General features: G+C 36.4%; 1 long non-coding RNA gene across 4 annotated transcripts in view; it reads right to left on the bottom strand.

Annotated features, from left to right (window-relative positions):
* Window positions 1-24,036, bottom strand: part of LOC107979401 — an 82,891-nt gene that overhangs the window by 43,962 nt on the left and 14,893 nt on the right. For all 4 annotated transcript variants that reach the window (XR_004771814.1, XR_003480919.2, XR_003480921.2 and 1 more), the window contains 2 exons: window positions 23,248-23,359; window positions 13,581-13,643 (listed from right to left, as the gene is read on the bottom strand). This is a non-coding gene — a long non-coding RNA (uncharacterized LOC107979401). The remainder of the gene's footprint in view (window positions 1-13,580; window positions 13,644-23,247; window positions 23,360-24,036) is intronic.

Below are 24,036 nucleotides of genomic sequence, written 5' to 3'. Positions count from 1 at the left end.
TTAGTTGACTAATGCTCTAGCCAATAGATGTGGGAAACGTCCACAGATCTCAAGCAAGTTCTCACAGGAATCATACTCAATATCTGATACACATAATCCTTAAGCATATTTAAAGGCTTTTGATTTCAAACTTTACTTAACTTACTGCCAAAAATGAAAAAAAAACAATAGTTCTTGAGTTTCCAATAACTTTTATGTCAGTAGTTACTAGCTCTGCATACTCATGTGTTAACTACATTGGACTTAAGCAGGAACAATTAAAAACTAATGAGTGTCATGCTATTCTATTCAAACTTTCCTTTCACTTTTGCCTGACAATGATGCTAGTATGATTATAAGGCCTCAAATGAAGCAGATTAAATAAATGAATGCATTTCTATTTTGCCTTTATTTCAGGAACTCTCTTTATTCTGTTTTCCATTTTTTTTCCTAAGGAAACTATTTGATAACTGGTAGAAGTACAAAGCATAGTTGCTATCTGCAGAATATCCATTTTAATTCTCCTAATCAATGTCATGATATCTAGCTATTCTTTATGTTAGCTATGCCCCACTTAACTTGATTTGCTTAAGCATGGTTTTCATAGACTTTTTTACTGACCCTAGCATTGCCTTCTATGGTAACAAAATAACTTTCTGAGCATCTTCTTTATCTTCTTTCTAACTTTGTTAGTGTAATTATCTCTCTAATTTATTAGCAAGACTTTTCCCTTGAATACTTTTAATGGTTTAGAGATTCCACTTTGACATAATTTTACTATTGACTAATGTTGTCAACATTCATGGGGTTGTAAATGCACAAGTAATTACACATTTGGCATCAAGTCTTCAGATTAAACATTTTCAATTAACCTATGTTTCAGTATGTTATGATGCTTGATGTATCTATGGTCACTGGAGACACTAGGTAGTGATGGTGATTACCCGTGATAAGAAATCACAAGGATGCACAAAATTTGGAAGCACAACCATTCGAATCTGAAAATAACTCCTATGAAATTTTAGGTGGTTTATTTTCCAGAACCTGACAGATGGGTCTCAAGTTTCAAACTCAGGTCATAAGATATGGTGGCAAGCACTTTTGGCTACTGAGCCTCCTTGCTGGTCTGGAATCACATTTTTTTAACATGGAAGATTTATCATCCCCAAAGTGTTAAATAGATAAACCCCTATGGGATTTCCTATGACCTCCAATGTGTGATGCTGAAAACAAATAAATAAAACGAACGCAAATGTTTTAAATTAGTTTGATATTTTTTGCTTTATAAATGAAAATGAATGGGCATGAAGAACCCATAATTTTTCTGATAACCAGGACTTGGAAAGACAAATAAGAAGGCTGGTAACTGACACATAGGAAAACTCTAGTGGATTGATCTTTGAAAATAAGCCAATATAATATGTTTTTCTAAGAGTGATGCTCACAGAATAGCTCTTAAACAATGAAGAACTCTATGCCAGAGAAGGCACTTGACAGTCTATCTAGAGAACTTTCCACATATTTCTCCCAACATAGGTTTTTTTTTTAGTTTCTTGTTGAATGTGTGATCCAACAAATTAAGTAGTAATTGGAACTATGCAAAGCCTCAATAATAAAGAATTTACTTTGTGAAGTCTGGCTTGTTCTCCTCTAATTTCCTTACCTCCCTAAATGACCATATTCCAGGAAGATTAAGTTAATGTCCATTATAAGGAAAGTCATGACAGTTCTCTTCCAGAAAGCAAAGGGAAGTAATTTGTGTTCAATTGAATTAATATAACCTGAAATTATGTTTTATTTACCAACAAACTATGCTTCTGATAAACTTACACACTAATTTTTGAAGACTCTCTGTGTTATTAAAAGGTTCCACATAGAATTTATAGTTAACAAATTAATCATATCATAGTGAAAATAATAAAGTAATTCACAAAAAGTTACTTAAAAATTTTTCATTTTTGCCAATGAACCCTAAATTTTGCCTTATATATTGGGATGTATTTTTAAAATACAAGTTGAGTTTGATGATACAGTGCTTTATAAACATGCAGTATGAGCACTCTAAAACCCCATTATAAATCAAGTAGTCAATGGATGGTGGACTTCTTAACATAATCTTAGTAAGAAGAAAACAAGAGTAGGAAAAATATCATCTGATCATAATTGCAACCTATGTGTTTGGTGTTCTGTATCTTTTTATAGTGTTACAATGTCTCAGTTACCAACCTGAAGAAAAATGGACTCCACAGATTTCCACCCTCATAAATTATCCCTTGTATTTTACTCCATGAAATCAGATGGCATCAGTTCTCATCTGTTCTTAGGTAAAATTTAGGCAACAGTATTCTGTAATGCCATTGGGATGCTGATGGCAGACTGAGCTTTTGGTGATTATATAAAGTCTGCAGGTACTCTCCTGAGGTTTGGACACTAAATGCATCAGCAATGTTTTCTCTGACAACTGCAATTAGAAAAATTATGAAAACTTTTCTGTACATTTATCCACCTTACTTGTGCCTTTGCAAACCCATTAGCTTGCCCATACCTTTTCCCCAGAAAGCCTAAAGTGTTCCCTAGTTTTATAACTGAACTCTACCAATAAAATGCTGAATCCTGGAAGTAAATACAGATATGAATAAACAGGTCACTGTCTCCAAATATTCCTGTAAATAAGTATTAATAATTTTATATAAACATTTACTGAGATTATGCTACACAGTAGGAAATTTTCTGCTATGCTATCTTGCCTTTGTCATAAGGTCACTGACTGTGTGACTATGAATACAGGTGTTTCTCGTTCTGGTGCATGGAATATTGCAAGACTTAGGCGATGCTCCAGGATAAACAGGTGTTCCTCCATTTAGACTGACATGTTGGAAACAGAATGAATAATGGCATTCTTCCAAGTTCCAGGAGAAAACATAAAGAGCTCTTAAAACTCTGTGGAAAATAGCTTCACATAATTAATTGAATTTTGTTGTGTTTTGTTGAAAGGTAACACCAGAATAAAAAAATACTATTAATGTCAATAGAACATTTTCTGGAATGGTAATTATGTGAGGCTTTAGTTTTTGTCTGTATTCAAAGACATAAATAGACTAAAATGAGTGGGAAGAGTTTTAATTGTTTCTAGGTCATGGAAATTTGGAACAACTAAAATCGGATATCATCTGTCAAAAGAACAGAGCCTTAGAAGTTGGTTAACCAATTGGGTGTATTGGTATGCCGTTTTAATATTAGCATGCAGAAAGTAGAGGCAGAATCATAATTTCCAAATAAACATGGTTACATAGTTGGATAATGTTTCAAAAACAAACAAAGTAGGATAACCAATGATAACCAAATAGTTGTTCAGCCAAAAAATGAAGTTTGAAAAACAATGTATTTCACTCCACTTAGATATTAACACATTATCCTGCCCCAGTTTTATGGAAGCTTGTTTCCTGAATCAAAAATGGAGGGTAATACCTGTCTCAAACCAGTATCAGTAAACTGAATTCATGTCAGCCTTCATCTTCATATTAAGCAATACCAGACTGTTAGGCTAATGCTACATGACAATATTAATATCTTTCATCATAATTCTTTCATAACAAGAGTGTTGTATAACATTGTGTTATCATAGGAAGACAGAGGATAGTTTAGTACACTAAGTTTCAGAAACAATAGACAATATACATATAATGTTGAGTATATCATTATGATAATGTATTTTCTTATTAATTGGTGCTGTTGGTTTATATCTTAGTATAATTAATTAAAACTTTTAAATTAAATAAAAATAAACTTCAAATTAAATTAAAGATTAATACTAAAAAATTAAATACATTTTCTAAAATAAATCAAAATTTATGATGGATATGAATGCTTGGTAAATACATCGTACATAGTATTTATTGGTATCATGTTTCAGGAGAATCCTAGGAGTCTTAGAAGAATATAACATTCTACTGTATAGATGTACACATATCTATATGTATATAGAATATAATATACTACTGAAGATAACATAAATTGTATGGCTTTGGAACTAAACATTTCTGACATGTATTTTAGAACAAGTTTAAATCATCTTCACCAGACTGTTCTTAAAATGTTGGACACTCAGGACAATGCTACTGAGGTTACAATGATGATGAGGACCATGTTAGTATAAAATACTGGAATGAAAAAAATTGCCTCATACAATAACAGATAGATTTGTAATGTCATCACCTGCAATGAAGTTCTCACAAGTTAGCATGCTTTAATTACCTTAGTATTCTAGATAAAGATATTTTAAAACACATACTTGTACTATTTACTGTAAACTGTGAAACTAGATAATAAATTGGAGAAAGTGATCTAAACAGAATGTGAAGAGACCTGGTGATTTTAGGATGCTGAATTGAGAATTGGCTTCTAAACAGTTTTGAAAACAGAGCATTGTCAAAAAAGCATGGCCTGCAGATGAAGCCAAGTGTGTGACTGCAAAGGCTTTGTTAGGATGTAAGAAAGTCAAAAGGTGGCCAACCAAAGGTTCCCTAAGGAGATTACAGGTGTTCATGAAAGTCATCTCAAGAACTTTTGGTCTCCTAGGAAGCTCCAAATTGTTTTCCCTAGAGTGTCTCATTAGAAACTCAATGAAGAGAAAGAATTCTCACAGATATGATTGTGGTTTTGAAATGTAATTGAAGAATCCCCATGAGGAATTTTAGAAGAGCCATGATGCTTTTGAAAGAGTTGTATGCACAGTGTCATGATTTGGATGTGAAATATCCCTCACAGCATTCCAACTCTTGGATTCCAAGTGTGCCACTGTTTTTGAAAGGTTATAGAACCTTTAGGGAGTAGGAAACTCTGGGAGCTCTGTTTCCTGTTCCACAGAGTGATAACAAGCCCTACCACAAGATTCTGTAGGCTTGTGTTGACCCTAGCCACAATTCCTTCCACAATAAAATAGACTGTATGTCTTCACATCATGTGACAAGCAGACCTTTCCATGATTACAGTGCTTCCATCAGGTATTCCATCAAAGACGAGAAAAGTAACTAATGTATACAAAACGTTGACCAAAAGGAAGAGAGACAATATAACAGGCAGAAAATTCACAGAAGCCTAAAATTTAACTGAAAGAAAACAGGATGACAAAAGAGCTGACCCACGAACATATCCTGGCATAGGTTGAATGTTCCATACAACAAAAATTAGAGCCATTATGTAGAGCCCTGGGCCAGTGAGACTCCTGCCACTGTTAGAACATAATTAAAGAACTCCCTGTGCTTCCAGCCTGGACCTCAAAACTGCTAGAAACCAGTAAACTGTTTGTGACTTAAATAACTTCCTTTTTAATTGAATTTTTGATGGGCACTATTAATTATTTAACAAAAATCAATCAAAGGTAGATTCTCCGAAGAACGGCATGAGCTTAGAAAGATCAATGCTGTTGGGTGGTAATGGTGCATGCCTTTAATCCCAGTACTCAGGAGGCAGAGGCAGGTGGATCTCTCTGAGTTCCAGGCCAGTCTAGTCTAACAGAGCAAGTTCCAGGACAGGCTCCAAAGCTACACAAGTAATTTCTGTCTCCAAAAATAACAACAATAAAGACAATGAAAAAGAAAGATCAATGCCTGACAATTGGAAGCTGTATGCCACTATAGTGTATACACCCCTTCAAATATATGAGGCAATGAGAAATTTATAAAAATCAAATCAATAAATCACAATAAAATAACACTCAATGACCACAATCATAATAACAAGGGTAAAGTCAATTCAAATGAGAAAATATAATTTAGAGGCAGGTGTCCTTGTAGCAGTGATTTCTGAACGTGATTGTGCTGACCTCTGTGTGTGCTTCGGAGTATTTTGTGCTCATTTCTATAAGGCAGTAACATCTAAAAGCCCTTCCTTCATAATTTCCCATGTTGATTTACATTTTTAAAGTAAGATTGGCAAAAATGTCTCCATTTTGATTCTGCCAATTTTCACATTTCTTTCATAATATTTATAGAGTATGATGTGATGTTTTGATTCATATGTACATTGTGCAATGATCAAATAAAGCAATTAGCATATGCATCACCATAAACATTTATAATCCCCAAGGGATATCTGCAACAAAGAATCTATGCTTATTCAACTGTTTATTGGAACATGAGAAACAAATTTCTTGTTCCTAGTTTCCTATATCTAAAGAAGAACTAACTATATTCTAAGAACTGTATAGCCAGATATATACCTTGGGAGGTTTATTGATACTGGTACCTAATTTTAGATGATGGGAATCTAGGCTTTAGAACCAATGCTGTAATTAAAATAGAACCTTTATGGTTTAAATGTGAAATTTCCTGCCATAGACTGTGTGCTAGAATACTTGGTACCTTACTGGTGACCTTTCTGGGGAAGGATGATGTGCTTTCAGGAGGAAGAGTTTTGGCTTGCTGGAGTCACTGGTGGGGGACCCTAAGCTTTATAGCCTGGGTGCACATTCGTTTCATTACCTGCCTCCTGACTGTGTGTGGCCTACTATTGCCAAGCCTCCCCTGATATGATCAGTCATTAGTGAGGTAAAATAAAACCTTTCCTCCCCAAGTTGTTTTTGGTCATGGTGTTTATCCTAGTAGCAGGAAGAATCAGGAATATATTCAAACATTTGGTGGAAACAGTTTAATACCTTTTTTAAAAATGTGTTTCTCTGCTGAATTTTCAAATTTGGTTCCACGTTGCATCAGTTTTTTTTTTCCTTCTTTTAAATAGAGATGATATGCACATAGAGTATAATATATATACATATATATGTATGACCAGAACTAGAATTGCATTCCCCAAACAAATTCCATTGCATTAATCAATCTTACTCATAGGTACAGATAACAATTAGTTATTGTCTCTCTCTCTCTCTCTCTCTCTCTCTCTCTCTCTCTCTCTCTCTCTCTCTCTCCTGTAACCCAGGCAGACTTTTGACTGCCATCTCCAGCTTCCCTCTCCCAAGTGTGGGATTAGAAGTACAACCCCATTCCACCCCCAGTTTCTCACCTTCTTTATTTGGTCTAGTAAAATGTATTTCTTAGGACTTAAACCAATGAATATTTATTGGAGAATTTTTTCTCTTTTCCTTTGTGAAATACTTTAGAAATTCACATATATTAGTAGGAAACAATGAAAATATATTAAACACTAGCACTTTTCCTGTGTCTAATCTTGCAACAGCAGTGTATCACTCAAAACCTATATAATTGCCCCTGCCCATATTGTTCCAGGATGGTGATACTTTTTCATTATTAATATGTTTGTTTTGATTTTATTTGTCTTCTGACCATGACATCAGATTGGTTAGAATATATTAATATTAAGATGGAAATAAATTTCAAATACTTGGTTTTTTTCAATAAAATCTTATTTAATATTCCAGAGACACAGAGACTTTTATTGTTCTTATGAACTCCCCATTATAGGGATTTGTAGATGGAGGTTCTGCATTGCCTGGTTCCAAAGCCATTTGGACCCAAATAAACACACAAACATTAATTTTAAACTGTTTGGTGAATGGCTAAAGCTTCTTATTGGCTATCTCTCTTTTAATTATTAACCGATTTCTATTAAACTGTGTTTTTCCATGTAACCTTATATTACTGGAGAATTCTGAGCATCCTGTCTTCTCATTAGCTACAGATTCTCTCTGTGTCTTTCTTCCCAGCATTCTGTAAGTCTGGTATGCCCGCCTATACTTACTGCTTGGCTATATTTTGCCTGTTCATTGGCTGAAACAGCTTTATTCCTTAACCAATATGAAAGACATATATTCACACCATAAAGAAGAACATCCCCCATCAGGGTTTCACACATTTTGTAATTGTTTCTTGACAAATTCAAGTATGGCATTTTGACTTTGATGAAATTTGGGTAATTTTCAAATAACACAGCTTCATTTATTATTGCTCTGCTTCTAGAGATGTTCCTTTTAATGTTTTGAATTCTATTTTCAGTGATAGAATCTGATGATTTCTTGACTTCTTCATTAATGATACCTAGTCTGTGTATGGAATAGATGGTAAGTTTTAGAGATATAGTTGTGGACAAAAGATACACAAATATGCAATTTCCTTCTTTCCTATTGAGCTTCAAAGAAAAAAGAAAACAAATGGAGTTAAATTGCTGTGACAAAGGACTTTATAGTTGAGCATCAAAATTTAAAATATTCATGTAGAACACACACAAATACACACACATAAATATACAAAAGCTATATTTAATAGAAAATTTTCAGTTGAGGTTACTATCTGCTATCATATGGTCATGCTTTCTGGGTCTTAATATCATTTTATGCGAAAGTGACACAAAATTTCATTTTGATATACATTAGGCATTTACACAAGGTACTTCATCCTTGGTTGGGAGTAAATGTTTAGAAGAAGATGGAGTTTGTTAAATCCAGCCACTAACTAAATACAGAATTCACCATTATTTTCATACCAATTTTGAGTGTATACGCAGTCTCTGAACCTCCTTCTAGAAAATGTAAAATGAACAATGCCCTACCACTGTCCTGCAATTTCTGAGAGTGCACCTGCAATGTGCATGTATAAATGTCTCAGAGATAACATCATTGAATTAAGATAAAAGCTCTCCAAAATGTTGTCAAACAAGCCCCGGGAAATGTAGGAACAACTGGAACATGGACAAAAGCCTCCCAGGCTCTTTTCTTTCATTTCTTATACCTATTGGTTTCATTCTCTTGCATTAAAGAATATCAAAAATGTGTGGCCACCAACATTTTCCAAATTCACTAATTTATAACTACAGTTCCAGTAGTGAAATTGATCAAGTTTCTTAAGTGCATTTTATGAAACAAGAACATCCAAGAGATGCACTATATCTATTAGTGTAAAATGTCTGCATATACTGAGTCCAAAAAGACTTGTAGCAAATAGAAAGGTCAGGATGTAGTAACAGAGATGCCCCTAGTAGTCACATTTCATAGGAAAATAGTTAAAATATTTGGTTTCCCTATCATGCCTTCTCAAAACTCTCTCTCTCTCTCTCTCTCTCTCTCTCTCTCTCTCTCTCTCTCTCTCTCTCTCCCTCTCTCTCTTTCTCTCTCTCTTCCTCTCTTCCCCTCTCACTCTCCCTGTCTGTCTCTCCTTGTCTCTGTCTCTGTCTCTAATCCTCCTTCTCAAATTTACTCTGTCACGTATGTTTAAAAGTCTACTGACAAGATGGATATTATACAAAGGCATTTCAGCCAAGCCTGATGAAATGAGTACAGACCTCACAACCCTCATGGATTGGAGGAACAAATTATCTCCTGCAAGTATTCCTTGAACCACAACATACATTTATCATGGCTTTTACATTTACACAAAAACACATAATAAGTATATCAATATTAAAAAGTCAAATCCATATTTATCTCCAAGGAATTTTCAGACATTCATAATGCAGTATATAAGTGCCTTTAAAATCTACTCTTACATTTCCACAGTCTTACATTTGCCACTCATGCATGTTTATCAATTATGGCATGGTTCTTCCAGAAATGCGGAAAAGAAAGAGTTCCAAAAGACCAACACAATGAGAAAACAAGTCACAAAAATGGTAAGATAATGGCTTTCATTTATTAATAAAAGTTATTTGGGGCTCTGGAAAAAAAAAGACAACAAGCTCACTTAGTTATCAAGGATAGAGTTTGAATAGCTGTGGATGTCAGAGATAACAGAATTGCTACAGCGAACTGACAGTCTAGAGAAGTGGAAGAATGGGGTGAAATTATGAAGCACATGTAAGTTTGTAAGTTTTGTGGAAGATTCATTATTCATTCATTTACTGGAGTGTGTGTGTGTGTGTGTGTGTGTGTGTGTGTGTGTGTGTGTGTGTGTGTGTGTTTTGTATTCATGAGATGGAGTTTACATGTGTTATTTACTGCACAAGTGTGGCAATCAGTGAACAAACTCAGATATACAAAATCAGGTGTGAGTATTCACTTTCTACTTTGTTTGATACAAGTCTTCTCATTTCTCTACTGAGTTCACAGCCCAGCTAACTATCATCTTTCCATGATTCATCTGCCTTTGCATCCTGTCTCCCAGTTGGGGTTTGCTGAGACAAGAGATAGACATATGTGCTACTATGCTTGGTGTTTGCTTGGTTTTGGGGCATCCAACCTCGTGTCTACAGTCTTGCATGTCAAACCCTTCACCCACTAAACTGTGTCTACAGCCCATTCATTCATACATAAATGCAAGAGACAATTCAGTTCTGCTTCAAAGTTCTTCTTCACTTTAATGAGCAACTGGAAAGGAAAAATTAATGCTACAAAAATTTACAAAAGACTTACAGCCATGTGTACAAGTGGGAGAAGTGATAGCTTGGGAGCAACATCCTACTGTGTGTGTCATTTCAAACAGACAATATGATTAAGAGAGAATATAGTATTTATAAATGGAAGCATGTAAGTGACTAGATAAAAATGCAGGAGGTCATAATGTATCCTCCAGTTTTCTTTAACCGTTACAGTGATCATTCAATTATCTGAAGCTCATAGAAGAATATTATAGGTACAAAACTGTTACATGGAGAATGAGAGACCAAGTGGACAGGGATCCATGAAACCTTTTATACTTTGGTACATACTTGCTCAGGAGACAGCATTATTCATAGTAATTGACAGGTTTGTAGATAAGGAACACTGAGGATAAACTTATTCACAAAAAGGATAGCACATCAGAAAGTAGACAATCTGAACATTAATAACTCCTGAACCTTTTAATTACATTCAATATGGAAGATGTTGTGTATTCAGGGCATTATACATTAATAGCAGGAATTAATTTCTCATACCACTACCTAATCAGATATGAGAATAGATAAGCACACTGGTTAATAGAGGTTACTGTGTAGCAAGAATGCTTCCCATTTGAAATGAACTATGTTCACATGATGGGATAAACTAGATCCACGTGAGTATCATTTTCCCAGGGCAGCAGCTCTGCAGTTTGGCCCATATACTCACAGGAGGATTATGAGAAGTGTCAGTAAAGAACACACATATAAATGGAAGTATTTAGCACTCTTCCTTGGGGAAGTTTGAAAGCAACCTTTAGGCATCTGAAGGAAGCACTGTTGAAAGTGAAGCATGTGGGGTGTCTTCTCAAGGAAAGTCACTAGCTAAAGTTATATATTAACCACCAAGCATTTTTCAACCACAATATTCATTATAGATGATGTTATCTGTCCATACCAAAAAGACCAAAATGTGGCAGTTTGCCATCAAATTTAAATGCAATCATTATGAAGATTTGCTCAAACTTTTCATTCTCAGCCAAAAGATAGACATTGTAATAAACCAGTCCTGAGAGACACACAGAAGTTAATGAGACAGAAACATGCAAAAATCACAGACAAATCTATGGTACTGCTTAATTCTTCACAAATTAATACACTTGAGAAATGAATAAATTAATACATATTAGATGATGATTTTAGTTCTTTTACTAAGCAAGGTATTTGCAAGACTTGGGATGACAATGCAATTGGAAAAGTTTATGTTTAATAACATTATAAATGAGTAAAGGCTCACTGCCTCCCTGATATCAACTTGAACCAGAAAACAGAATTCATATCTGCTTTATCTTTTTCTGTATTGTCACTATGCAATAGTGATTAAGAAAATAAACATCAAAGATCACACCCAGCAAAGTAAAATATAATCCCATCATGCCAGGAAAGATTGATTCCCTGGTACAAGAATACCATTACTGTTTTGGACAAAAAGTTACTCTATCATTGGTTTTGTGTATTACTCCACAAGAGGGAATTCATGCCTGGTTCAGTAAACCAGTTAACTAAAAACCTACCTCTAAGGCTCGAGGATCATTGTGGCAGGAGGTTTGGGGTGGGGTAAGAGCTAGAAGAACAGTGAGTTTGATATGGAATTGAATCTCCTAGAAATGCCAGAAACTAGACCCATTGAAATCTTCTCAACATGGCTACCACAAAATGACTTGAACAAAAGCGGCACCATATTAGACATGCTAATGTGAAGGAGGTAAACTCACAGGGCTTCACAAACAAAATACAGTTTGAGAGCAGGGATGGTGGAAGTATTCCCCAGGAAAGAGCACACTAATTGCTAACCAATACCAAATGTTCAGGCCTGAAATCATACATACAATTATCATTGGACATATTATCTATCTGTCTATCTATTTATGTTCTATCGATCTGTCTATCTATCTGTCTATCTATCATCTATCTGTCATCTATCATCTGACTATCATCTATCTATCCATCCATCCACTTAACAGCCTGACTGCAGTTTGCCATCCTTTCTATCTTCCTATTCTCTCTTCTCCCACTCTTCAACATCCATCCACACCTCCAATTCTGTTCAGAAAATGGCAGGCCTCCCATAGATATCAACAAAATATGGCATATCAAGTTACAGTCAGACTAAGTACCTCCCATTTTATTAAGGCTTAGCAAGGCAATCCAGTATGAGGACTAGGGTCCCAAAAGCCACCAAAAGAGTAACATATAGCCCTTGCTCCCAAATATTTTAAGTCCCACAGGAAGACCAATCTATACAAGTGTCCCATATAAGCACAGGGTCTAGGTCAGTTCCATGTAGGCTCCCTGGTTGTTGATTCAGACTCCATGAGCCCATATGACCCCAGGGTAGTTGGTTCTCAGGCCATGGATTAGAGAAAAACAGTGTGAGGAGTTATGGGTGGGGGTTGAAAGGAGGAAATGGAAGGGCAAATGATGTAATTATTTTGGCAAAAAAAAACCGTAAAATCAGCAAAAAAAAAAAAGAATGAATTTAAAGAATGAATACTGCTGTTTAGCTAAATTGACAGAATTCCAAGCTGACATCTAAAGAAATGTTTGTGGTAATAGACAAATTTTCTTCTCAGTATTAATCAGCAAATCTTCTTTTTAATGGAAAATGGTGAACACAGAGACAAGTGGCTTCTCATGATACTGAGAACGAGGGGTAGTTATGTGCTCATGAGTAAACAGGAAACTGAGCTTTTTGAGGCTCAGAGACTAAAGAAGAAGAGACAATGAGGAGGATGCAAGAGCTGAGAGATAGAGAAAAAGCTGGGTAAAACTATCTTGTACATATGGCAAAGTCAATTCAATCCTGATTTTGTAGCAGCAGTGGCTTCTAACAATGGGCCCACCAAAGCTGGGACTGTCAACAGTGAGTCAGTGATCAGGAAGTGGTTCCTTTTGCCCTATCCTTTCATGTTGAGCTATGGATTAGTGATGGACTCAGTGAGGGCTGGGAGGGGTGAGCAGACATTGTCTTTGACTGTGTACCATCAAGAAATAATGACAAATCCAAAGGAGCACAAACAGCCACAGCAAAAATCAGTGGGTGACAAGACAAAATAAACAGATATGAATGTGGGCAAGGGACTTGTAGGGAGGAAGGGATAATAGGATGGGAAGGCAATAACACAATATGAGGCTGACAGTATTCAGGATGGTGTGTGTGTGTGTGTGTGTGTGTGTGTGTGTGTGTGTGTGACTCAGATAAGGAAAAATACTTAAAATGTATCTATAGTTGATGCTAGAACTTATTCAACCATTTATTCCAAATCTTGGAATTTCCATACCTTAAATATTTGTGAAGGCAGATATATTTTTCCCTGATGGCAGAAATAGTCTTTGCCATCTCTCTGAAAAGAAAATGGAAAAAAAAAGTTATCAACATAAAATAGACTTTTATGATTTCAATATTATTTCAAGTAATTCTACTTGTGACCTTATCAGTCCCTAGTTTTTGTACTAATTTTTCTCTTCTGATCACAAATTTAAGCAGACTTATTTTGTTTCCTGGAGTTCAACTGGCTGCTGATATACAAGTGTAATGTTATTGGCCTGCAAGTATTATGAGACACAATTTTGGATTGCCCTGTGTCTATGAATCATTTTGAATGATAATCTTTGACTTTGAGAGAATCTGTGAGTCTGACATATGTAAATAAATGGCAGAAAAACTAGCATGAAAGTCAACAGCTCTAGTTTTTCTTCAATCTTGGTTTATTACTTCTGAATACTCTTAATCTTTTGTACATTACAGGTCAGATGGAAATCACTGAAATCCACAGTACAAATAATCCCACACCAGATCATTACTAATTGGATCAACCTCTCTTATATTTTGATGATGATGTTTTCTTGTTTATGTATTATAACAAGTTACCACTTATTTAAGTGATAGATGTGTGGGATTATGTTTATTTTACCATTGTATAACCCAAAGCCCCAGTTTCTAGTGGAAGTGAGACTTACCCTGGTTTTCAGCAATGAAGGCACAGAGTCTACATCATCTAAACCACTTAACAAAATTTGTCATTGTGGTTGTTTGCAAATAAATAGCCCCCAAAGGGAGTGGCACTATTAGGAGTTGTGGCCTTATCACAGTAGGTGTGGTCTTGTTGGAGGAAGTGTGTCACTGTGGAGGCAGGCTTTGAGGTTTAATATATGCTCAATCCAAGCTCAGTGAGACAGATTACTGATTGTTGGACAGACCACTCTTGTTGTTTGTAGGATGTAGGACACTTAGCTACTTCCCCAGTACCTTGTCTGCCTACATGCCACCATGTCCCTCCATGATGATAATGGACTGAACCATTGAACTGTAAGTGAGCAACCCCCAATTAAATGTTTTCCTTTGTAAGAGTTGTTGTGGCATGGTGTCTCCTCTCAGAAAAGAAACTGTAAGACAATCATAAACAAGAATATATGTAACTTTCCTAAATATACACACTTTTCAATACAAATTGGTTCACTGAATTCAAATCACATACTATATGTGTTTTCTTAAGCCATAAATTGCCAATTAACTAAATCTCTGAGTACATTTGCAAACTTACTTCTAATATTGATCTCACACAAGTATAATATATGTCATCATATAATCTCTAATTCAAATAACAAGTATATCGATTTATACATAAGCATACATATGTGTGTAAGTATGTGCATGTGTGTATATATGATTTTAATATTGGCATTGCATATAGTTTGAACTTTTGGACTGTTATCAAATGTAATTGTTGGTTAATTTCTACATGGAAAATAATATTTCCTGCAGCTAATTGCAAAGCAAGTGTGCTTAGATTATTTGTATATACTAGTTGATTGACAAGCTGGGGAGTGATTGATACTGCTGCCAAATTCTCCCTGTAACTTTAGAGAGCAGGTGCTTTCTTTGAAACTTGCAGAAACCTAATTAATCTTGCATGAGATGTAAACATTTCCTCCTTAACCTGCTAGCAGCCTGGAACCATAGGGAACCCACAATTTTCAGGAGATGGGAGCTCGTGCATGAAGGATGTGTATAAAAATATTCAAACGACAATAAAATTACTTTTTCCTCCACAATAAAAAGAATGGAAATCATACCCTGTCATTCTCTGAGGTATTTCCAAAGTACTACATGGCAAGCTGTGTAAGTACAGCACTTGATCATAAAAATCACAGATCAGGTTAAGAAGCATTGTATGTGTTTGTCTTTTTAAGTTGTTTCCTTTATCAACTTGACGTATAAAGCCCATGGTGCTTAAGTTGTTATTTACTCAAAGTGCTGCTGAGCAATTCTTCTCTCACCCTCTAGGGAATTGGTACCATCTTTCAAAGCCTATTGAGTAGCTAATGTCTTCTCCAGTGTAAATCATGACCCTTGCTTTTAGTCATGCTATCAGTGTGGGACACTTAAAAAAAAAAAGGTAAAACCACAACAGATATAAAATCTCCAAAATAAATACATAGTAAAAGTCTTGTACAACTCATCAATTATTGAGGCAAAAATAAAATGATGCAACTGATTTTAAGAATTCATAGAACCACTCATATATTAGGCACTAGGAAATGCTGACCTGATTTTATACATGCAAAATTGATCAATAACTGCAGGTAATAATGTATTGGTTACACTGGACAGAGTTCATTTTCACATTCATAGGCAAAACAAATTGTGATACTATACAACTTTTCTTTTCTTTCTACAATTTTAAAGATGTGTAAAATATCCTAGTGAAAACAATAGGAAAATTCAGGGAGAACACTACTGTTTCATGATAGTTTTTCCTAGGTCAAATCTGATCAGAATTTTCCCTATCCATCAGAAATGTGAGCAATTTGTGATGTAATGAGTGAGATAGATAATGATTAGGCCGAATACACATTTGCAAGTCAAAAACAGTGTGTGTGTGTGTGTGTGTGTGTGTGTGTGTGTGTGTACACAAATACAAAAACTAAGGGTGTTATTTTAGAGGCGACTGCTCCACCTAATGCTTGACCATGGGCTTTTTCATCTGCTTTGGGTGAAGCCTCTCTCATAATATGTACCAATCTATGACTATTGCAGATAGTAAGCATTATTAATTTATTTGCTGTAGCCTACATAGGTAACCCTGGATGGAGATTATTCTATACAATGTAATTCTCTCATTCAAACTTGGTCATTAAACCCATTGAAAATTCATTCACCAAACATTTTCTATGAAAATTTTGAGAAGAATATAAATGATTGTTGATGTCTTTGTTGTTTGCTGTAAGAATATAATAAATAAAAGTCAATAGGCAATCTAGAGCAAATCATATTAGGAGGTTTCACATTTAGAGAATGGTGAAATTTTATGTTATACTTAAATCTGCTGTGTGTACATATACAAATGTATTTTCATAGACTTTATGGTAAATTAAGGCATTCCTACATCGTACACACACACATACACACTTACACATACACCATCTGCTATACTGAGTTAGGGCACTCACTATTTTCTTCTTTAATAGATAGCTGGAGCTGGAGGTCCCACTTGTTGAAAACAGACATAATATTCTAGCCATTTTCTCCTGTTATTTCTTCTCTTTCTATTTGATCCACTTTCTATACTGTTCACTGTGCCCTCTGCCCTAAGAGACTGACCTGGTTTACATCTAAAGACCTAGATTTTCTGCCCTCAGGCTTCCATTTGGATTCCCAATGAGAACCACTGATCAAACCTGGAGGGATGGAGAAAATAAGGGCAGAGAGTTACTCTCTTTTCCTCCAACCAAGCCTGATGTCTAAGGACTAAGTACTCTTGATGCAAGGCAGTCTTCCATCATTAGAGTTCTGGGAGCTGCTTCTTTTTATTGCATCTGGGCCTTAGGGTGGTAGCACCTGACCCTCTGTTATGGTGCCAATATCTGCTCTCATTATTCATAATTCTACATGAACCATTTTAATACTTCTGTATAAAATGTCCTTGGAATAATCTTCTGTTATCTAGTTTCCCATTGAGAATTTGACTCATAACTTGCAAATGTGTTTTCTTAATGATTTATCACCATCATCATCATTATGAAGATACTGCCTGCAGTTTTTTGCTGCCTCCTCTCTCCCCCCAGTGCCTCCCCACAACCTTCCGCCTGTCCCAATATCCCCTCTTCCTCCATTTCTATTCAGAAAAGGGCAGGCTTCCCATGGATATCAAGTTTCAGTAAGACTAGGCACCTCCCTTCCTATTAAGGCTGAACTAAGCAATGCAGAATGAGGAAAAGGTTAACAACAGCAAGCAAAACTGAGATAGCTCTAGCTCCCGCTATTAGGAGTTGTGCAGGAAGTTCTAACTAGATAACTGTAACATATATACAGATTGCCAAGGCAGACCCATGTAGGCTCTCTGGTTGTTGGTTGCCCCTATGAGCTTAGGCTAGTTGATTCTGTAGGTTTTCTTGTGGCACCATTAAACCCTCTGGCTCCAGAAATCCTTGCTCCCTGTCTTGCACAGGATCCTCCTAGCTCCACCTAATGTTTGACCATGGGCTTTTTCATCTGCTTTGGGTGAAGCCTCTCTCATAATATGTACCAATCTATGACTATTGCAGATAGTAAGCATTATTAATTACATTTCCTATTTTTCTTTTTCCTTTTTTTAACAGCCGTGTTTTCCTCTATCCTAGGTCTATGCTATATCCAACATCTGAGTCCTGGTGATCCAGGAAGCATCAGGGGTAGGAGTCCAATTGTGCCATGGATCTCAAGTTGATCCAGTCATTGTTTGGCTACTCCCACAAACTCTGTGCCACATTTACCCCATCACATCTTGTAGGCAAGACTAACTGTAGGTTGAAGGTGATGTGGCTGTGTTGGTCCCCCACTCCTTCCACTATCCTTAGGAGATTGTTAGTTCAGGGAACGTATCCCATAGTTTTAGGAGTCTGAGGTAGGGGTCAACCTTGGAGATTCCTGGGAGTTTTGATTTTACTAGATTTCTACCTCACCCCCAATTGTCTACCTTTTCCAGATATCTCTTCAAGTACTCTTCCCTTCTACCACCCCACCTGATCCCTACTGCTACTATCTCCACCCATTCCAGTCTACCTATAAAATGTAGTTCCCCTTCTCAAGGAAATCAAAGTGTCCCTGTTTGAGCCCTCCTTATTACTTAGATTCACTGGGTCTGTGGATTGTAGCATGATTGTAGTTTACCTTACAGCTAATATCCACTTAGAAGTAAGTGTGTACCATGTTTGTCTTTCTGGGTCTGGGTTATCTCACTTAAGAAAATTATTTTTCTGGTTCCATCAATTTATCTTTGAATTTCATGATGCCATTATTTTTAACAGCTGAGTAATACTCCATTGGGTAATTGTACTACATTATTTAGTTGAAGGGAATCTAGGTTGTTTCTAGGTTCTGGCTGTTACAAATGAACCTGTTATGAACATAGTTGAGCAAGTGTCCTTGTGGTATGAGGGAGGATTCTTTGCATGTATGCCCAAAATTTGGATAGCTGGGTCTTGAAGTATATTGATCCCAATTTTCTGAGAAACTGTCATATTGATTTCCACAGTGGCTGTACAAATTTGACCTCCTACTAGCAATGGTGGAGTATTCAACTTGATCCATATCCTCACCAGCAGGAGCTGTCACTGGTATTTTTGATCTTAGCCATTCTGACAGGTATAAGATGGAATCACTTTGATTTTCAGTTCCCTAGTGGCTAAGGATGTTGGTTATTTCTTTAGATATTCCCTGACCATTGGTGGTTCTTTTCTTTCTGATTTTGTTATTTGAATATTCTATCTCTTCCTCTTAGTTTGGATAAAATTTGACTACCTTGATGAGGTTCTCAAAGATCCAACTCTGTATCTCTGATTCTTCAGATAGTTTCTTTTGTTCATATTTGATTGATTTCAGCCCTCAGTTTGAATACTATCAGCTGTCTATTCCTTGTGTTGGTTTCTTTTTTGTATTTTTTTATTAGTTCAAATTAGGAACAAGCTTATTTCACATGTCAATCACTTCTGTCACTCCCTCTCCTCCCCACCTACCCCTGACCTGCCCCCCACCCCATCCACCCTGCACTCCATAGACAGGGGCTCCCCAAAGTCTGCCACATCATCCTAGGTCAGGCCTAGGCCCTCCCCAATGTGTCCAGGCCGATAATGCATCCCTTCACGTGGGATGGGCTCTCAAAATTCCTTCTTAACACCAGGGAAAAGTACTAATCCACTACCAGGGCCCCATAGAGTGCAGAGGCCTCCTAATTGACATCCATGTTCAAGGGTCTGGATCAGTCCTGTACTGACCTTCCAGACAGCAGTCTGGGGTCCATGTGCTATCCCTTGTATAGGACAGCTGTTTCTGTGGGTTGCACCAGCCTGCTACCAAACCATTTGATCTTCATTCCTCCCTCTCTGCAACTAAGTTCCAGAGTTCACTTCAGTGTATATCTGTGGGTGTCTGCCTCTGCTTCAATCAGCCTCTGGATGAGGGCTCAAGGATGGCATAAAAAGTAGTCATCAGTCTCATTATATGGGAAGGGCATTTAGGTTATCCTTGCCACCATTGCCTAGATTTTCAGTTAGTATCATCCTTGTAGGTCTCTGGAGATCTCCCTAGTGCCAGATCTCTCCTCAGACCTATAATGACTCCCTCTAATATGGTATCTCTCATCCTGCTCTCCTCTATTGTTCCCCCAACTCAATATTTCTGCTCCTCCATTTCCTCCTCTCCTCTCTTCTCCTTTTCTCCTGTTCTCATTCTGGCAGCTCCCTCTCCCCTACCCTCATGCTCCCAATTAGCTCAGGAGTTCCTGCCCCTTCCCATTCCTTGGGTCCATGCATTTTTCCCTTAGAGTCTTCCATGTTTCCTAGTTTCTTTGGTGAAGAAGACGGTAGGCTGGTAATCCTTTTCTCTCTGTCTAAAATTCATATATGAGTGAGTACATACCATGTTTGTCTTTTTGTGACTGGGTTACCTCACTCAGGATGGTTTCTTCTAGTTCCATCCATTTGCCCGAAAATTTCAAAATTCCATTGCTTTTTTCTGCTGAGTAGTACTCCATTGTATAAATGTACCACATTTTCTCTATCTATTCTTCAGTTGAGTGGCATCTAGGTTGCTTCCAGGTTCTGGCTATTACAAACAAATTGAGTTTGTAATACAAATTAAGTTCATTGTATATTTTGGAAATAAGCCTTCTGTCACATGTGGGGCTGGTGAAGATTTTTTCCTATTCTGTTGGCTGTTGTTTTGTCTTACTGACTGTGTCTTTTGCCTTACAGAAGCTTCTCAGGTTCAGGAGGTCCCAATTGTTAATTGCAGATCTCAATGTCTTTGCTACTGGTGTAATGTTCAGGAAATGGTCTCCTGTGCAAATTCGTTCAGGGGAATCTCCCATTTTTTCTTCTAGAAGATTCAGTGTGGCTGGATTTATGTTGATATCTTTGATCCATTTGAACTTAAGTTTTGTGCATGGTGACAGATATGTATCTATCTGCAGTCTTCTGTATGTGCAAATCCAGTTCTGCCAGCACCATTTGTTGAAGATGCCATCTTTCTTCCATTGTATAGATTTAGAATCTTTGTCAAAAATCAGGTGTTCATAGGTGTGTGGGTTAATATCAGGATTTTTAATTTGATTCCATTGTCTGGTATCTTCTTTAATTTCTTTCTTTAAAGACTCAAAGTTCTTACCATACAGGTATTTGACTTTTTTGGTTAGTGTTACCCCAAGATATTTTATATTGCTTGTGGATATTGTTAAGGGTGATATTTCTCTGATTTCTTTTTCATTGGATTTATCATCTGTATAAAGTAGGGCTACTGATTTTTTGACTTAATTTTATATTCTACTACTTTGCTGAAAGTGTTTATCAGCTGTAGGAGTTCCCTGGTAGAGGTTTTCAGGTCATTTATGTAGACTATCATATCATCTGCAAATAGTGAAAGTTTGACTTCTTCCTTTCCCATTTGTATCCCTTTGATCTCATTTTGTTTTCTTATTGCTCTAGCTAGAACTTCAAGTACTATATTAAAGCAATATGGAGAGTGTGGAAAGCCTTGTCTTGTTCCTGATTTTAGAGGAATCTCTTTGCGTTTCTCTCCATTTAGTTTATGCTGGCTGTTGGTTTGGTGTATATTGCTTTTATCATGTTTAGATATGTTTATTCCTGTTCTCTCCAAGATCTTTATCATAAAGGGATGTTCAATTTTGTCAAAGGCTTTTTCAATATGTAGTAAGATGATCATGTGGTTTTTCTTTTTCAGTTTGTTTATATGGTGGATTACATTGATGGATTTTCATATGTTGACACATCCTTGCATCCCTGGGATGAAGCCTACCTGATCATATTGGATGATTTTTCTGATGTTTCTTGGATTACATTAGCCAATATTTTGTTGAGTATTTTTGCATGGATGTTCATGAGGGATATTTTTCTGTAGTTCTCTTTTTTAGTTGTATCTTTGTGTGGCTTGGTTATCAAAGTGATTGTAGCCTCATAAAAAGAGTTTGCCAATGTCCCTTATGCTTCTATTGTGGGGAAGAATTTGAGGAGTACTGGTATTAGCTTTTGTTTCAATTTCTGGTAGAATTCTGCAGTGAAGCCATCTGGCCCTGAGCTGTTTTTGGTTGTGAGGCTTATGATGACTGCTTCTAGGATTTAATCTGCTTATCTGTTCTTGGTTTAATATTGGTAAGTGATATTTTTCCAGAAAATTGTCCATTTACTTTAGATTTTTTTTTTATTTTGTCGAGTACTGGTTTTCAAAGTATGACCTGATCATTCTCTGGATCTCCTCAGTGTCCGTTGTTATATCCCTCTTTTCGTTTCTGGTTTTGTTAATTAACATGCTCTATCTCTTTGCCTTTTGGTGAGTTTGGATAGAGGTTTTTCTAACTTGTTAATCTTCTCAAAGAAATAACTCTTTGTTTCATTGATTCTTTGTAATGTTTTCCTACTTTCAGTTCAAGGTTTAGCTGTGGGTGTCTGCTGCTACTTCCACCATCTGCTGCATGAGGTGAGGTCTATGTTTGATGCTGCAGTGCTTGTGTAGTCAGAAGAAGGATAGATAGATCTTTTTAGATACATTCTGTTAGCCTGTGTCTTTTAGGGGAGGGATGGAGTTCATTGACATTAAGAAATATTAATCACCAATTATTGCTAATTCTGGTTATTTTGTTGTAGTTGTAGCTTGTGGTAGTGTGTGTGTGTGTGTGTGTGTGTGTGAGAGAGAGAGAGAGAGAGAGAGAGAGAGAGAGAGAGAGAGAGAGAGAGAATGTATGTATGTGTGTATGCATTTTCCTTCTTTGGGTTTTAGAATTGTAAGATTATGTGCTGCCTCTGTTTTCGTGGGTGTAGTAAACTTCTTCATGTTAGAGTTTTCCTTTTAGTATCTTCTGCAGAGTTGGATTTGTGGATAGATACTATTTAAATTTGACTATGTCATGCAGTATCTTGTTTTCTACATCTATGGTGATTTAACGTCTGCTCAGCATAGTAGTCTAGACCAGAATCAAGAGTGTGTATTACATCTATACAGGCTCTTATGTCTTTCAGTCTCTATTGAGAGGACAGGTGTAATTCTAATAGGTCTACCTTTATATGTTACTTGGACTTTTTCTCTGGCAGCTTTTTTTTGATCCATGTGTTTTGCTCATTATGTGGTGAGGGGATTTTCTTTTCTGGCCTAATTTGTTGGCTCTTCTGTAAACTTCTCAAAAATTTATAGCATGTCCTTTGTTATGTTAAGAAATTTTTCCCCTATGATTTCACTAAAAATATTTTCTTGCTTTTGAGCTTGGAATCTTCTCCTTCCTCAGACAGTGTGGGTGTGTGGTGGAATGGTGGATTATCTGGTTCTCAGGGATCTGGCCTGGCCTTTGATGGGGTAAAGGATCTCTGTTGAAAGAATGTCCTGGGATAACATGACAAGGAGAAGTGGAGTGGTTGGGATTAGGCTTAGCTGGTTTGGGAAGCATCGAGGGGCAGTCTTACCTTGGGTTGAGGGAGCTGGCCTTTCCTCTGGTGGGAAAGACGCCTTCTGCCAGTTGTGTAGGTTGGGATACAGTGATTGTAAATGTGTTTTATAATTCTCTGAATCAGATGTCTAGAAGAAAGATAGAAATCCTCAAAGTTTCTATTTAAACATATACCCCCATGAAAAAACAAAGGATCTATCATTGCATTAGAATTGACCATGAGGCAAAAGTATTATATGCAAAGCACCAAAGAGGAAATATTTTAGCATTTGCTGGATCTTCTGATACAAGCCATAGATTTCAAAGACACATGGCCACAGACAAGTTCCAATAAATATTCCAATAAATTGCACCAATGCCAGAGGCATGTGAGAAGGCTGCTGAAATACATAATTTGCTTACCTCTGACTAGAAGATGCACTGTAAGCTTCATGTATAAGAGCTATATATTATGTGTCTCTCCTACTGGTGTCATTAACAAACAAGGCATTTTGTCTTAATTTGCACTCAGATTTTTTTCCCTTTTTTAGAGTTTCTTTGTCAGTGTTCTATTAGATTTGAGGAACTAAACTTTGCATCTCTCATATTTTCTAATGTTTTCACTTTTAGTTTTCAGCCTAATGAAACACAAATCTATTCTAAAGCAAAATAATCATGAGATGTTAATATAAAAAGTAGACACATGGGGAACTTAAGATAACATACTGAGGATTATCTTTATTGGGTACTTTAGCACTCAGTTTTAAAATACAAAAATTATTTTACATCAAATTTCCGAACAACCCATGTTCCTGACAATGAGTCT

The sequence above is a fragment of the Cricetulus griseus genome (assembly GCF_003668045.3).
Source record: "Cricetulus griseus strain 17A/GY chromosome 1 unlocalized genomic scaffold, alternate assembly CriGri-PICRH-1.0 chr1_0, whole genome shotgun sequence".
Lineage (NCBI taxonomy): Eukaryota > Metazoa > Chordata > Mammalia > Rodentia > Cricetidae > Cricetulus > Cricetulus griseus.
Note: the sequence above shows the minus strand (reverse complement) of the source record. Positions and strands in the feature narration are given on the sequence as shown.